The sequence below is a fragment of the Cygnus olor genome, chromosome 10 (assembly GCF_009769625.2).
Source record: "Cygnus olor isolate bCygOlo1 chromosome 10, bCygOlo1.pri.v2, whole genome shotgun sequence".
Lineage (NCBI taxonomy): Eukaryota > Metazoa > Chordata > Aves > Anseriformes > Anatidae > Cygnus > Cygnus olor.
In genome coordinates this window covers 4,165,595-4,179,538 of record NC_049178.1, presented here as the reverse complement: position 1 = coordinate 4,179,538, position 13,944 = coordinate 4,165,595, and the positions used below count along the sequence as shown (strand labels likewise).

The following is a 13,944-nucleotide window of genomic DNA, read 5'->3' as shown; positions in this document are numbered from 1 at the left end:
TGTGTCCGAATGTTAGAAGGACCCCCAAGAGAAATGCCTGTGCAGTTTTAAACACCCACTTAATTCTGGCAGGAGGTCACTTCTAGGTTTCTTTAGAAAGCACAGTGTGAGCTACCAAACTTAAGACAGATCAAGAACCAAGGCCATCCCAAAATTGCATAACGTTACAAGGCCAAGGAAGTAAGGTATTCGGTCCTATTGCTCCATCGCCTGCAATAGAATCCATTGCAGTAATGCATTGAGAAATTGAGTTAAGAGCTAAGAGGGGGCATTGTAACATCTCAGCAACCTGGAACAGGGCTGGTAGAGGTACACAGGGCTGGACTTTTGGTTTGCTATGAAGGAGCAAAACTTCACAGCTCTCATGAATGCTAATGAGTCCCATGACTAAACCGTGGCATACTTTGAGAATGCAATCCATAACACATATAATCTCAATCATCATTTGGAAACTTCTGACCTATATGCAAACTTCCAAGGAGCTACTGCAGATAAATTATCACTGCAATTACGGGTAGCCATGGAGCTCTAGTATTGTGTATATATAATACATTGTTATGCAAACACACATCTACTTTTAAACCTCCGCTTCACAGTCATCGTGGTTTTAATTTCAAAGCATCAAAAAGGAGGCAAAAATAAAGTCTCTTGCAAAAAGATCTTGATTATATCTAGAAAGAATTTTTGCAAACAATTCAAAAACAGGCAGTCTGGAAATCCTAAAATGGAACTGTGCTAGTGAGGAAAGGACAGTTGCCCTTAAAAGTTGTCCTTAAAATGCAACTTTTTACTTAATAAAATCTAATTCTTGTGCTGGTTTAATGTTAAACAGGAAAAGACAATTTCATAGATAATTGCATCTTTCCTCAGAACACAAGGAAACTCCCACCAAGTTTTTCGTGAGAAATTCATAAAATGCCTCCTAGAAGTAGCACTCATTTCTTCCTATCTGAGCTCAGATTCGTTATTGTAACCTTGTGAAGCAGTATTTAATCCCGCAGGTATTTAATCTTGATCATTTAGCCTGGACATTTCACAGATTAACTAATCTTCTGTATGTCACTGTACAAAAAAAGAATTTAAAACCTCTGCAAAAACTGTGAAAATAATATTCCCCCACTCATCCCCCCTGAGACTCACCAGAGCCTGAAAATGCTTCCCACGCCCAGCTAGCCTGCTGGCACCATCAGGAGTGGTTTTCATCCGAAGGAGAAATCCGAAGACTGAGAAGGGATCCCATCTGGGAGGATTTTGGTAAACAGAAACAAAGTGTACCTGGGGTTAACAGTTCTTAGCAGAGCAAAGGGAATAAGCTGAGACAGAACGATCTGCCTCTCCAAAAGGCTGTAATGCGTTCTTTGTGTTAGCAGAAATACCTGGACCCACACACTGAACTCTTGAGCGTCACATGGGTGACAGAGCTAAAAAAGGCAAACCCATAGGCTTAATTTAAACTGCCCCCAATATGTTAGTGTTTTCCCCTGAGACAGCTTATGTGTCTCTTCAAAACTTTTCTATGATTTTCCTGGAATTTTAATATCCCTCTCTCTTTGGTTTCATACTTTTTAACTCTTTTATTTTTAGATTCAATATTTCACAGTGGTCTGTAGAGTCTGCTTGACGCCAGCAAATGTAACTGGATCCCAAATCCCTGCAAGCCAGGAATTGCAGCCATGATCAGCACGCTGCCGAGCAAAACCTTGGCACTGGTCAAAACCAAATAGTCTGAATCCTCTATTTATCTTATGGCAGGGCTTGGGAAAGCAGGCAAGAGGAATTCATCAAAATGTAAAAAAGGAATAGCTGGGAAAGGCTAGGGGTAAGTAAACAGAAATCAAAGATGCAAATAGATCTGTTCTACAACAGATTTGTGTGACCGGACTTCCAAAAGCAAGAACAGGGGTTTACAAAAAAACAGATATTTTATTCTCTAGTAACCTAGTAACAGGACAGGCATGCACAAAGCAGATTGCCTTTAAAAAAGGCTTGTGTCAGCAAGGTTGACTTTAGTGGAATAAATAAGAATAAGCTACTTGGCAGCAGATCACTGCTGACAATAATCTCACAGGTCAGATTTTCCAAGTTCGTTTCATAGCTCATTCAATACACTCATACCTCCAACTACCATTTCTGTCTAGGAACAATATGGAGCACCGTCTCTCACCCAGCCTTTGGTAATTAGGTCTCAGGTTTTTACCTTAATTTTACACGGTGTGCAGCTGGAATAAATCCACTCTCTGAGACTAAGGAGCTGAATTACCTTGCTTGAACTTTTAATTTTGTCACTTGCTGCCCCTTCTTCCTGTAAAAGAGAACAAAATTAAGAATTGACAGTTTATGTGATTGGGAAATTGTTCATCCTAACTATTCTAGGATCTCTAACTTCGGTAACTTGTGTCTGCAACAGAGTGTGACCACTTCACGGAAGAAAAAACAAGAGTATCAAGGCAGTTATTTGCCAAAGGTGACATGATGAGTCAGCAGCAGAGCCCAGATTAGAGTACAGTGCTCAGACTGCCCATCCCATACGTAGCTCACTAAACCACTCTTCCTCCTGCAGCATCAAGGGAATAAAGTTCATTTAGTTAGGTGGTAAATGCTCAACTCCTGCCCGCATGCTTCACCTTGTTATTTATCTAAGTTTTGGCAGGCTTAATTGTTTGTTGCGAAGAAAGACTACAGATCAAGAGAAACAGAAAAAGTGTTGGTCTTATCCTCAGATAAGTTTTGCAACAGCAAAACTCCACTTTGAGAGAACAAGAGTGGTCTGCACTTGGAATATAGTTGTATGTAGCACTGAAATTGCTTTGTTTGTTTGTTTGTTTGTTTGTCTGTTTTTTGCTTGAAAGTGATTTTTGACAACACAGCTTCTCTGTCTCTTTATAAGTAAAAAATGCAGAGTAAAAGACCCATAAAGCAAAGATCTTGAACAGAGCAACTGACATTGTATGTCCGTTTTCTTCATTGCATAAAGAAGGTTCTATATTTTTTAAGCCATTTGGCAACTTCTATAGCATTGGCATATTTTCTTCTCCTGGCATAGATAGTATTTGGTATTCACATTTGCTCAACTAATTAGAAACTTGGAAAGCCAGCCCCAAGCAGTTCTGCCAGCTGTAAGTGATGCCACGTTACTTACATGCAGGAAGTGTTCTGCCTTCACTGGGCTGTTGTTGCGGGAAGAGATTGGACAAATGGGCCCAGCATAATCCTTGTAATATTTCGGTTACTCTTTGGATCACAGTTCCTCCTGGTTCTTCTTGGTACATCTGGTTCTCAGCTAACTTTTCATTCTCATTGTCCTAGTTTGCAAGCTCTTAAAGGGAAACATAAGAAAACTAATATCATTCTGTGGTTTATTTATTACCTGGCACTGAATATCACAGTTTAGGAGTCTCTATTGTCACTGTGATGCTTCAGTGTTTCGTCACATTAAGTGTAACTAAGGTGGAAATCTTGCAGGTCTCCCATACTGAAGCAACTATTCTGTAGAGTTGTTCTTAACATCAAGAATTTTGTGTAAGTGACCCAAAACCATAACTTTGTCTTCCTGCTACTGGCTAGCAGCCTGATACACCTCCCTGAAAATGCTTCAGATCATGGCTTAACGATGAGTCAAAGATTTTTGCAGTTTGTTCATTGTCAATTTGTCCACTGAGTTACTTTTTTTTTTTTTTTTAAGGAATTGCTAAAACTTTGTTGATTTTGGTAAGGGAGTTTCTGATCTGCTATTTTTTTTTTTGTTTTCCAGCATTCAAGATATATACAGATTATGTAAAACAGTGTAAGCTGACATAGCAGTTGTCAGAGAGCTCAGAAGTAGTAACACTGTCTTAGAAAGCTTTCTGCTTGGTCCACAGGGCTCAGAGAAGCTTCACAAGGCAGAAAGTCCAGTGAATCCTAAGTAGCCTGGTCTCTGGGAAATTGGAAGCATCTATGGACTATCTACCACCAAGCAGCCTCTTGAGGTCAGCACAACCCAAGATGTAATGAGCACTAAAAAGTAGGTGACCACCAGGAAAGAAAACATGACACCACACTGGGCTCTGTCAGGGGGCTCTTCTCCCCTTGGGAAGAATTTTCCATGATGAAGCATGGATGGCAGAATTACAAGTCTCTAAGATATTGAGAACCAAAGTGTGATTTGGGGGTACATGTTCCATTCTATTTAATAAGTTATGTGGCTAAAAGTGGTTTTAAATGTGGTATCTCTTCGTATGTACTTTGAATGTACATAACAGTACTTTTTCTATGACGGATGGTGCAGAAATGCTTGTGCTGGGCAGAAAATTCAGCCAGATACTCTAGGAAGCCTCCACGGTAGCCTAAGGCAGCTGTAAAAAGAGTATGGGGTGCTACTTAGATATTTAACAGTGGGGACTGAGTTACCACTACTGGTCATGATTCATCAACTTTTTGCATTTCTATCACCGAGCAATATAATGGAGTGAGTCCACGAGAGCAGAACACACAAGAAGCCTTAAGCTCTTACCATGTAAATATTTGTAAAGCAGATGGTGAGTCCTGAGCGTTAGGGTAAACATACATTTTTCTGTTTTATTCTCAAATGCAAGTGTATTTTATTCAGACCTCAATCTTGGTGCTGTGTAGCTGCCACTAATAAACAGTTTCTTTTCAACTAATCTCTAGAGAAAGATTCCTACCTACCCTGTCATGCCTCTTGCAGGCATGTTGTTCTTTCCTTTGTTGACTTATTTTTTCTTTTTTGGACATTGTGAAAAAAGGTTAGGCATCTGTACTGTGGAGAAAGCAGATTTTAAAACTAATGATACAGAGATACGGTGTGGAAGGCATAGAAAATTTAAGTTCAAATCCTAAGGTTTTTATTCAGTTCTACAACTGTAGGGAGAGCAACTTTACTTATGTTTTTGAGAGGGGATGGGAATATCTCCACAGTCTAACTTGCAGTATCAAACTTTAGGGTCTTTATAGAAAGAAGTAGACTCCCATTTTTTATTTTGCGTTGGTTTCTGGAAGATCCTGTCTCTTTCTGTTGAGTACAAAGTGTGCCAGGATTAGCAGAGCCAAACCTTGTTACATTAATTCCTTCAACGTGAGGATTTTGCTTTAGACTGAGGAGGATTTGATCTCTCTCTTGTTTCACTTGGAATGAAGAAATTCCTGTCAAATGCTAACCAGATTCAGATCTCTGAGCTAGAGTGGTATTTTGCTCAGTAAATGCGTCTCATTGACACATTTGCCTTTCATTTATGCCACCAGCTGAAAAGCTTCAAAATCTACTGTCATAACTATTTCCCTCAAGTAGGGATTTCATATGTATCATGACCTGAATTTATCAACAGACTGAACATTGATTTATAACCTATACTGTGTGCTTCTTTTAATTAATTGTTCATGTGCAGGTAAATTATTTGAATTAGCTGTAGCAGGCTTGGTGAAACATTAAGTATGCAAAGAATATTTTCAAGGATCTCAGTTTCCTAGCAAGACCATTCTGTTATTGACTTGGACTTGCTTCATGACTGTCGTTACAGTATTTTTACTTTATTTCTTTCTCACTCTTTTTGACTGTTTTGTGGTTGCTCATTCAGAACAGAAACCCAAGCCCAAAGGAGACAAGTGCTTTCACAATTGCACATATACAGACTTGGGCAGGACAGGCAAACAGCTGCCTGGATGTCTGTAACAAACACAAATCCTGGCTACAATTAAATACGTCACTAGTTAAATAAGCAAATGTGTTATTCCAAATAAATTAATTTTTAGATGATACAGTTTCTTATATGTATATGTTTAATTCTTAGTATTATTTCAGAATCAGAGAAGTAGGCTACTCTACTTTTTGCATCACTTTTATACCCTGGTAGACTACTGCCCTCACTTTTGGGGTTAAAACTGATAAAAATTAAAACCAAAATAATATCATCAACATCCTGGATTTCTTATAGGAATTTCTATGCCTGGCCATTTTGAAAATCTAAGATGATGTAGTAGTTAACATTTTGTTTGCCCTTCGTGTACAGGCTCTCAATACCCTTGAAATCTCTGTGTAATTTATAGTGCTTTGTAGATGGAGACACACAAAACCAGCAAGTAAATATGAGCAGGGGAGTGAACTCCCATGTGACTATTACATCATTGGGAAGTACCACCAGTCTCTCTCTTTCTTAGATCAATCACACCACATTACTAAGTAACACACTAAAATTTTTGTACATCTGGGACAGGGCTGAGTCTAAAAATGATAGTCTAAGATAATGCAGAAGTTATATCATTTTGGAGGGAAAGAACTGCTTCATTTTGTTTACCTCAGAAAACTGACGGCCAGAATCATTCTTCAGGGTGAGCTAGGTTGTAGTTAGTACATTCGTGAATGCAACTAAGAAGCACTAATTTGTTGGGCTTCATAAACTGCCCTCGTAGCAATTTGGCATCTCAGCAGAGGCAAAAAAAAAAAAAAAAGGGGGACGATCCTAGAGTCTTCCAAGTCAACAGTTATGGCTGAGTTACCATAAGGACTTGTGGGGCAGAATTAAGGGTTTTAGTCTCAGGCCTGCCACCCTCATGTGACCATGGACAAATTCTCTGTGATGCCATTAATAACATAATTGAGTAATATAGTATTAGACGTTTTACTATCAACTGCATCTAAAAACTAAACTGCCATCTAAACTGCATGGAGCAGCAGTAAATACACGTAACAAGGATTCTGAAAAATATATACTTGCTATGAATGTGTGGTAGATGTAAAATATTACCATTATAGGTCGTTTCAAGTAAGTAATAGTTTCATTAAAGGCAAGTTGCAAAAAGGGTGGTGCACATACTTAGATCAGGCCAAAATTTCAACTGAAATTGTTGGAACAAGATCTTTAGACTTTCATTGCTCTTCATTCTTCCTTGTCCCATGCAATATACATACATAGGAAAAGCAACCATAAAGCGTATTTATCTTCATGATACGGGTCAAGAGCCAGGATGAGAATAAAGACACTCCTTGGTGTTGATAACAACTGCTTTGTGGTTGAAACTGGATCCTTGATGTTCAGTGCCTTGTTTTATGTGGTAGGGTGGGAGGAGTCCCCAGGCTCCATGTTCCTCTGTTATCAGCTGGGAAGCAAGTGCTTGAGTTTCTTTCCTAGAGGAGACTGACTCCTGATGGGGCTCTCTCTCGTTTTTACAGAGGGCTAAGACAGCTTTTCAAGTGCTTTATGAAGAAGTTTGGATTCAGTGTCTTAATCTTAGGAAGAACAAAAAGCAACAATGAAAGTCAAATCAATGAAAACAGCTTTTTGGTTTTATATCTGTATCTGTATCTATCTATCTGTATTTTTTTTGCAAACCAAACAGGCTGTGGCAAAGGTATTAAAAGTGAAACTCAATAGATACAAATTCAATTCACTGATCTAGTTTCCCTCCCTTGACAGAAGGTAAGATTATGGAAACTCTAGTCCAAAGTAAAATAGAAGTTAAATTTTAAATCCAATCATTTAACTACGTAGTCACAATAAAAACTTTATTTTTCAGAATCATCTATTCTAACTATACAACCACAGACATACCCTTACCTTGCATAACAAGACAAACAGGGCCACCACAGCACAGTGCTTCTTGCCCTGATTCATAGCCAGAGAATTTGATACAAAGCTACAGACCCTGTATTTTTTTAACATGCCTTTAATGAGGTTGTGGGAAGGGTAGGCTATACAGCCACCACAAGAGTAATGTACGGACAAGAAAAGGAACATTTTGCAGCTCTTTTGTTCAAATGAGCACCAGCCTGAACTTTTTCTGATCAGCCCGTGCTATTTACCATACAAAAAGTAGAAGATCTTAGAAAATAATGGAAGAAATACTAAGCAGGGTGAGCTTTCTCTAAGCTCCAAGAAGAGCAGAGCAGAAAAACTCATGATTTTAAAAGTCTGTGATCATTTTAAATGTTTAGATTATTTTATGTTAGTGACAGCGTGACAATTCCAATAGTGACAATAAGATGTCTCTTGATCTAATTGTGACACTTTGAATCCCTGCATGCTTTCAGTTCAGTCACTTCAAACCATTCTTGAATCAGCTCAGATAGCCGAGTTGTACCTAGAGCACTGCTGCATGTGTGTTCAGCCATGCTGAGCTGATAGTTTACATCAAGGGTAGGGTTAAATGAGCTTCACTTACACATCTTCAGTTGCTGTCTATGAAGCATGAGTCAGGAGGAACCCCACTTGATTTTAGCCTCCCTGGGGAACAGGTAGACTTGGCAGTTCAAGGAAAAACTTTTTTATAAAATGAACAAAAGACGGACAGATTGAGACAGCCCTCCACAATGTCACTTTAAGAGTCCCTTTTAGGCTCAGAAATGCACTTTAGCTGAGCCTGTCACCTGCTCTCAAGCCTGTTTACTGTACACATTGCTCAGTGCAGTTATTATTGCTTGCTCTCTTTCTCAGATCTGGGCGTACCTTGTCAAAAGACCTTATGGAAAATGCCTAATGTAAACCTAGCTTGCTCCTCTGGAAGTTTGTCAGCTTTCTATCTATTGTTCAGCAGAGCATTGGTTATCTGACACTGCATACCAGGGAGGTTAAGTGAATGTCAGCTCCTTTAAAGGCACAGGTACCTGAAGCATTGAAGATTGCATCTGTCCTTCATATGTGGTTACGTGAGGTCTTTTTCAAAGTCATTATCTAGGTTTCATCATATTGCCTAAATGGTTTTGGCTACTTCAGACTGGATCTGAATTCCAAATGACACCTACCCCTAAGGCTTTTTATATAAAGGTAACTGGGCTCTTGCATGTATGGTAAAACATGCTGATCTGCTTTGCATGCTGGTCTGCTCTCCAGCCAGCCTGGCTGACAAGGCCAAAGGCACGCTGCTGACTCAGGTGCAGCATCCCTGACAATTGGTAGGAGTCCTGTGTCGCCAGCCAAGTATCCAGAAGAGACATTGTAATTCATTAGCGAAAGAGGCACTGCAAAGTACTGAGGGGAACTACCAAACCAGAAGTGAAAATTTAACTGTAGTTCAGTATTAAATTGGAAAATGTAATTTAGAAGTATTCCTGCATCTCGGAATCTTCCATGTTTCATATCCTGTATGCTTTATGTTATACGCAAAGAGCAAATAGCAGTAACGGTTGAGGTTTACCTCACAATGGGAAATATGTAACCAAAGCCCAGTTAGTATGAGAACAACGTGACCTTTAGAAATTCACCAACTTTTGCATGCTCAGGCGCCTTGTTTTAGGGGGCATCCACATTTCCCTCACACGTTCTTCTTCACACAAATGTAGAGTTACTCGGATGGGAGAGCTTTTGCACCATCTTGAGGAAGGAGCACTGTGATTTCTATATGCAGATTCTCTCCTGTGCAGATAAGTTTAGTACAGGAGTGCTGGCCGAGGGAAATCTGATGCCCAGTTCTTGCACCGACCCCAATAAAGCTATGAGAATCTCTGCAGAGAATGTCTCCCGGAGCAACTTAACCAGTCAGGCCGAACCAAGAGTCACTGGGAACTGATTCTCCGAGTCCAAGCAGATTAATGGCTAAAGCTGATTAGAAATTTTGAGTAACCAGAGGGCAACATTTTTTATCAGAACATTAAAGTCTCTGTCCTTCCTACCCCATTTTTGAATAATTCACAGCTGAAAACTCATTTCACTCGGTCTTTCAAACATGAAAGTTGGCTTCTGATCTGGAACCACGCATGGAGAGCTTTGACCCAAGAGGAATGTATTTATTAAAACTTGAAACCATAGAAGCAAGGGGCTGAAACTGACTACCAACACTGCATTTTAGAGGCTACTTCATGAGTTTGCTAAGGTTGTTTACAGAGCTTCAACTTACAGTATAAAATATTATATTTATTGGAGCTAAATACTAAATACTATTCTGTACAGTCCTTCCCCAAAGCAAGAGTTAGGTATTCTAATCATTTTCATTTATTAGCTGCTTTTGAGCACTTTTGCTCCCCTTGTTAGCGGGGGTTCTGTATCTGGGTAAGAAGTGTCCCGGGACATAGGCAGGCAAGGTGTGTTAGCTGCCTTTCAGCCCCTTCCCAGAAGACAGGGGATCCTAGACGGGGAGAGATGCTGAAAAACTTCAAGGGAACTGTTCAAGGTACAGATATGCGGATCATCATCTCTGCTTCATTAAACTTCATTAAACATAAATTCCACTGATGATTCAGTAATGTGAATGTACAAATTCAGTTTGGCTTAACCCCTGCTTCATCCTAGGACCCCAATCAAGTTAATTTACTTCTGGGTTCTGCATGCTGGCGAGCATGCGGAGCAGTGCAGCACTGTGTTCTGTACATGCAGCGGGAATGAGGCTCAGATAGGTATTGTTTTGCTCAGCGTTGCAGTCCCATTTGAAACTGGTGTCCTCATATTTGTCCATTTCTTATCGTTTGGCAGGTCTAACAGGATTCGTGTCCTCACCCATGTTGTCTGAATATACAGAGAGCCAGAAAAATCACTTACAGGCTCCCTCAGACAGCAGACTCCCTAGCATAGTCTTTATTCTCCAGATAGAGTCTGCTGCCCCCTTTTTTCCTAATTGTTACATAGAATGGCATAAGCAGTCACCAGGTGTAGGGCAGTGCTGCACAGAATAAAATTGAAGTTACTTGTAAAGCTGTGACAGTTTAGCCCTAGAATTTCAGCTGAAATATATATATATATTTTCTGTCTAAGAGCTTTATATCTGGTCTTGGAAGAGCTTCTGCTTCTCTGAGAGTGAAGACTGACCTACGGCCAAACTCAGGGCACAAATATCCAGCTCCTGAAGTTTGGAGTCAAGGAGTCATTCTATGTGTGCATCACTGTGACAAAGCAGTAAAATGGAAAACATTGAAAACACCGTTTTTTCAAAGTTTTGCTAGAAAGATTATGGAGGAGATTGCTTGTGGCGAGAGCAGAACACTAAAAAAACAAACTTGCTGAGGCTGTCACACGGACCTCCAGGTACCCCCTTGCAAAACTCCTACTGCTGGGCAATAGCAAGATGCAATCCAAACCATTTCCTAACCACCACCGAGTGACTCTGTGCCTATGAGGGCAGCTCTGTTAAACATACTTTCCCTGATGAAACAGCCTGAGTGACAGGAGCCTGCAAATACAGCCTTTGGGGCACGAGAATACTGCACAGCCATTTGTGACTAATGGGGTATCCCAAGAAAAGGGAAGGAGCCTCTCTAAGTAGGTTGCGGGGCATATGCTCTCCGAAAGTAAAACAGGTAGCTACCTGCACTCTCTTCAGCTTTCTGTTTATTTTGCCTGTTGACCATAGTAAAACAATCAAATGCCTTTAACACAACTTTTGCATTAGGGGACACTGGCTTACTTGCATTTACCTAGAATTGGGGGTAGCAGCTTTGTTTTGTTCTTTACTGGTTCATAGAGGTTTAAAATCTAACTATGGTAAAATGCTTAGGGGTGAACGGGTGATTCTAATACTTGGAATAATATTAGAAATCACAAATAGTAACTGAAAAAGACCTTCCAATCACAAGGTTCCAATATGGATAAACTTGAGATTTTTTTAGAGTCATTGCTGACACAGAGAAACGTACATCTGTATAAGCGCAGATGACTTCAGTGGGGTGGTAGAGCTAATAATAGATTGCCTTCTACTAATTGTAAGTCTGGAATAGCAAAAGTGGTGGAATTGCAAAGCTGCTGGAATACATGATGTGGGGCTCCGAGGAACAGAGAAAGGCCCCTGCACCTCAGGAAGATTATATATTTTTCCTCCTTGTCAATAACACATAATCACAGACTCAGACTAATTTATTTTTATAATTTCAGGGAAAATAATTCGCCTGGTACATGGTGATCAATGACTGGGGGCCCTGCAATTTACAATGACCTAATGGGCAAGAAATTAAATAGATGCTAATTTGATATTTCGGTAGTTTTAGACATTTAAAAATATCTTTATGAAGAAATAAACTAGCTTCTTTCCATATGCAGATCCCTGCACTCCTTCTTGACAAAACTGTAATAATCCTGTCTGTTCTGAATGCCTGAAAAGTGAGGAGCTCACACCTTTCAATGAAGACTGAGTTTCTGCATAGCCACAGCAGTTCCCTACAGGAGGCTTATTAAAGCTAAAGTTTGATTAAAGTCCAGGCTGCACTCACACCTTTGCTATTAATAAAAATATATCATTTGGTATGTTTTAGATATCCTTATAGGCAGAATTCTTTGATTTGTTGAGCTTAAAAAGAATGTATTTTAAAAGAAGTATGATCATACTCAAAAGATGAAGTAGGAACCTGTTAAAATTCTTGCTCAGAACTAATTTTTTGATGAATCAGAAATGGTTTTGATTTCAATCATTTGTATGCAACTGCAGCAGAGATCATGCTTTTCTAGTCAAGATAACACATTTGCGAACTGGGAAGCATTTGGGAAAGAGAACTGGTAGGCTGTTGTACACTACCATAAATAGAGAAGAACCATAAGAACTATTTTATAGCAATCCAAAATAAGCTTAAAAAATACCAAAACTACAACCTTTTTTTTTTTTCAGATTTCTATACAATTTGTATTCTGCCTTTTTACAAAGAAGCTGAAAACTTAATTTATACAAATGTTCTTACTCTGTTGTCCAACAAAAGATATATGATGCTCAATTGATACGTTAGTACCACCCTTTACACTCAAATCCCTTCCAAGATTAGTTTTATAAATGTCTCTTTGACTACCTGGTAAGCAGACTCCTAAAGTTCCCCTCCCTTGGAAAGTCTGAATACAGCTTTAATTTCTGCTGAAGGATGTACAAGTCTGTCTGGGATCTTGCATCATATTCTCATTGTCGTCATATTTCCTTTCGTATTTATATCAGTACCAATTTGAAAATATTTAAAGTGTCCACAAGTTGTGTGGGGAAAATTGCATTGGACATCCAGACTCTGGAGGTTGACTGGACTTGATCCCTTAAAGCAGCCTGCTACAGTAACAGTGCGATCTGGTGAACCCAGCCTCCAGCAGGTATCAGATATGGGATGCAGGAGCGGCTGATGATGAAACGAATGGGGACTGAGCATATGCTGTTTTGTAGATTGTATTCTTTGTCTGACTTAAAGCATTTTTTCTGCTTGGACTTACATTTTTTTCCAGTGGCAATGATTCAGACTTGAGCTCTGCAAGAGGACCAAGTGAGGGTAAATCCTGCCTTCTCTCCCCATGGCTCAAAGCAAGTGATACCCATGTACTCTTACACTGAAACTCAGAATCCCAAGAGCTTTGTTTGGTGCCATCAATGTGACTTTGGTTGTGAGGAGCTCCTAAATAAAACACCGCCATTCTTGTATCAATCCACTAGCTCACTTTCAGAGTACAGACTGATCTGGAAAGAGTTAAAAATAATTTCCCTGCTGTCCTGCAGCAAGGCTTTCCTCCAGCAAAATATCTGCAGGTAGCTAGAAACAAGTACTACTGAGATACAGGAGCAGAGGGGATTCTGAAAACCTTTCTTTGTACGGCAAGCAGACAAGCAGTAACAAGTCTTTCTTCCAATGGTTATGCATTAAGTTAATAATGGTTTTGGCAGTGTTGGATGGAGGAGATTGATTAAGGGGTTGAATATCTGAAACCCCTCTTTCGGATGACTGTATTCAAGTCCTGTATCACAAAGGTTCGGTGATGCCTAGGCCGTTCTCAGAAAAATGTGGATCTTGTGCTTGATGGTAGTATGGGAGCACTGGAGCTGGCACATTATGGCTGCAGACTAAAAAATTCCAACTACAAGGATATAAAGAACATGTGGAAGCTCCTGCAGCCAAGTGCTTGCAATCCATAAACCACAAACTGTGTCTGGGCTTTGCAGATGAGAGGCACTGTAATTCATTAGTGAGCACAGCTGCACATGTAGATAGAGGACTGTATTTTAGGATGTGTTTGGAGCCTGTATGACTGTAGCATGCATGAGCTGTTGCCATGGTACAAGGGCTGAGCT

At 39.8% G+C, this 13,944-nt stretch overlaps 1 protein-coding gene across 2 annotated transcripts in view; it reads left to right on the top strand.

Moving 5' to 3' along the window:
• The window catches only part of LOC121075510 (CCHC-type zinc finger nucleic acid binding protein), a 93,136-nt gene that overhangs the window by 49,720 nt on the left and 29,472 nt on the right, over window positions 1-13,944 (top strand). The window lies entirely within an intron of this gene.